Raw genomic sequence first — 3,209 nt, 5'->3', positions numbered from 1 at the left:
TTTGGAAATAGAGTCTGTGTTTCATTTGGTCTGCTAGGAGATGCTGGCAGTGGACTGGGCCCTGCTCCAGCACTGGAGCTCGTGTCATTCATCTGGAGCAAGATTCTTCCAAGCAGTGATGCGTTATCACAAATCAGTGAGGTACGATGCGGAACATGCAGGCTTTTCTGAGCGAGAGGCAGCTTGAGAGCGCTTACATTTTATTTCCACAACTGAAATCATCTGGGTCCATCCAGTCCTATTAGTAGAGAGAGAGAGAAAATGGCAATATATCAGATAGTGGAAGGAGGGGAGGGAAGAGGAGGTAGGATGTGAAGGCATCAAGTCTGGGATGTAGAAGCGTCGTTGAGTGTCTCTGTGCAGGATACAAACTAATTGCTAAAGGCACCCTTTCTCAGTAAGAGACTGAGCTGCGTTCTCAGCCTCTTCCAAGAAGTAAATCTCTGGCTGGAACTGTATTATAATGGAATAAGGATTTCCAGACAGGGACTTGACCGTGTAACTGCATCCGTGCCACTATATTGCTTTAAGTAGCAAAACCTTCCTGGGTAAACACAGCTGCAGCTTTCCCCTGTTCTCTTTTGGGAACAGCATAAAGAGAAGAAATAGATTGGAATGGAGTCATCACTCATTGATGGAAAAGACTGACAATTTTCTTAAAGGAGAATTCCCCCCCCCAAACAAATGATCCATAAGACCTTGTCATGCTGCTCAGTGCTAGCACTCAGTTTTTCTAAGCTTGGTAGTAATGTGTAACAAAATCATGTACACTTCTTAAACAATATAATTGCTGGTTGTAGTTAGGGATATAAGTACCATAACTAGTTAAGGTCAACTCTGTAGTGAAGTTTTACTGGGGCACTAGCGACAGTCTTATTTCCTAGTAATTGTGGTACCTACTGTGTGCTAGGATGACACAGAGCTTAGTCATGAAGTACAAATTTCTATCTCTAGGCAGTAAGTGATCTAGCTTAATCATTCATTTAATGACTTACTGTAAATGTACTACTTCATGGGTTTTGGGAGACAGCTGTGCTCAACAGTTAATGGCCCCACCGTGTTTACATTGCAAAGAGTCCTCACAATTAACTTTCAGGCCTATTTTGTCCTGAGCTCCTGTGATGAAATTCTTCATGCATGACAAAGGGAATGTGGTAAAACGCACGTAGCTCCACCAAGTACCCCCTTCTTGCCCGTGCTGCTGTTAACTGTGACGGTGCCCCGGTTCCAGCGCCGTCTGCACCTCAGTACTCCCCTCAGTCGCGGGAACGGCCGGGCCGGGCACGTGCTGCCCTCAGCGTGGTGCGAAGGGGAAGCCTCGCTGCGCTCCCTGCCTGCCCCCCTGCGGGGGCCGAGAGGGGCCTGGCCGCCCTCCGGCCGCGGGGGAGCCGGTCAGCTCGCAGGGCGCGGCCTGAGGAGGGTGGGAGCGCGCCCCGCGGCCGTGCCCGCCCTGCTCCCCCAGCGCCCCGCCGCCCTTCCGGCGGCTCAAGGGCGACAGCGCGTCACTTCCGGTACACATCCGCCTCCCCGCGCCGGTATCGCGAGAGCCCACCCCGCCTCACGCGAGACTCGCTAGCTTACCCGTCCGCTTCGGCCGAGTCCCTTCGGCAATTTCCGTCACCGCCAGACTCTACCAATCGGCAGCGGGAACGCATCGATGGGAGCGGGCCCCCCGCGGGCTGCGTGTGGGGACGGTGCCCGCGGTTTAGGCGCGGGGGCCCTGCGGCGGCTACGGCGACACGAGCGGGGCGGCGGGACCGAGGCGCCGGACCGGGGCGGCGGGGAGGTATGCGGGGCTCGATTGTTCAGGCCTGGCCATGGCGCCTCTCCTCCCCCCCGCCATGGCTCCCCGTGTCCCTGCTCCTCTCCTCTCAGTGAGCGAAAGTGGCCGCCGCCGCCGTCCCAGCGCCCGCAGCCGCCGCCTCCTCCTCAGCAGCAGCGCGGGCGCCATCTTGGCGAGGCAGGAGTCGAGAGCGCCCCGCGGCAGGAGACAGGCAGCGCCAGCCCCGGCAACGCGGGGCGAGAGGCCGGGTGGAGCGAGCGGGGGAGCGAGCCCAGGAGACACCCCCAGCCCCCCGCCGCCGCTGCCGCCGCGCCGAAGCCGGGCCGGCTACCCAGGTGAGCCACCGCGGCGACCGAGCAAGGACACGCCGGGCCGGGGCTACGAGAGGCGGTAGCGGGGCCCCGGCTGGGCAGGCCGCGGCTTCACCCCCCCCGCTAAGCGGCGGCCGCAGCAGCCGGGCCTCTTCTTAAAGGGACAGGCCCCTTCCCCGCCCTGCCCGCCGGATGCGCCCCGATATACCGGCGCAGGAGCCGCCCCTCCCCCACCCCTCCCGCGCCCGGAGCGGAGCGGCCGTCGGGCCCCCCGCCACACGCCGCGGGGGGGGGGGTGGGGGGGGGGCGGGCGTGCGCGGCGGCGGACCCGGGCGGGGGTGGGGCGGGGGCGCCGCCGTGCACCTGCGGGCGCACGTGCGCGCGGGGGGCGGGGGCGCGTGCGCGGGGGGGGGGGGGGCGCGCGCGGCGAGGGCGGTGGCGCGGCCGGGCCGGGAGGGGCCGGGCCGGAGCCGCCGCCAGCGCCGCGTCACGGGGAGCGCGAGCCGCCGGCGGGAGCGCGCCGCTTCCTTGCGGGCCGGCCCGGCGGCGCAGCGCGGTGCTGGGGCCCTCCGTTTTCCTGGGGGCGGCGCCGCGTGGGTTTACAGGCACCGTCCGCCACGCCGCGAGGCAGGTCCCGCCGGCTCCCCTCGGGGAGCGGAGATGTCAGACTGGGGCCTTCGGCCTGCGGCTGCTCCCGGCTGCCAAGGGAAGGGCGGCCTCTGGGCGCCGGGGCGCTGCCGGCCCGGGCAGCCCTGCTGCGTACCGTGTGCATGATGCAACGCTGCTGTTAGAACTCGGAGACTTCTCCTCAGCGCGAGTCTTTTCCTGGCAGCGCCTGGCTTTGTGAAGGCCGGGGGTTGCCTGACGCTCTGTCTGAATAGCGACCAGCATCTGCGGGAAGGTGTTGCGTGCCAAATTGGTGTCGTTGTTGATGAAAAGTGCCTACTAGGTGTACATAAACCATAGTTTAGTGTTATGTTTGCACTGGTGAATATGTACACTAGAAAATACCTCTTTAAAGCTGTGGTATAAAGTCTAATCCTGTTTCACTGCAAACACGTAGCCTTGTATTAATTTCTGTCGTGATTAGTATTATTTAGCATTATACATTCTTT

The 3,209-nt window shown here is 61.8% G+C and overlaps 1 protein-coding gene across 2 annotated transcripts in view; it reads left to right on the top strand.

Moving 5' to 3' along the window:
- Positions 1 to 1,924: 1,924 nt before the first annotated feature.
- INO80 (INO80 complex ATPase subunit) overlaps positions 1,925 to 3,209 on the top strand; it is a 65,586-nt gene continuing 64,301 nt past the window's right edge. For both annotated transcript variants that reach the window (XM_050896774.1, XM_050896773.1), the window contains exon 1: positions 1,925 to 2,118. The gene's annotated coding sequence lies outside the window, so the exon portion shown is untranslated. The remainder of the gene's footprint in view (positions 2,119 to 3,209) is intronic.

The sequence above is a fragment of the Gymnogyps californianus genome, chromosome 5, assembly GCF_018139145.2.
Source record: "Gymnogyps californianus isolate 813 chromosome 5, ASM1813914v2, whole genome shotgun sequence".
NCBI classification, from domain to species: Eukaryota; Metazoa; Chordata; class Aves; order Accipitriformes; family Cathartidae; genus Gymnogyps; species Gymnogyps californianus.
Note: the sequence above shows the minus strand (reverse complement) of the source record. Positions and strands in the feature narration are given on the sequence as shown.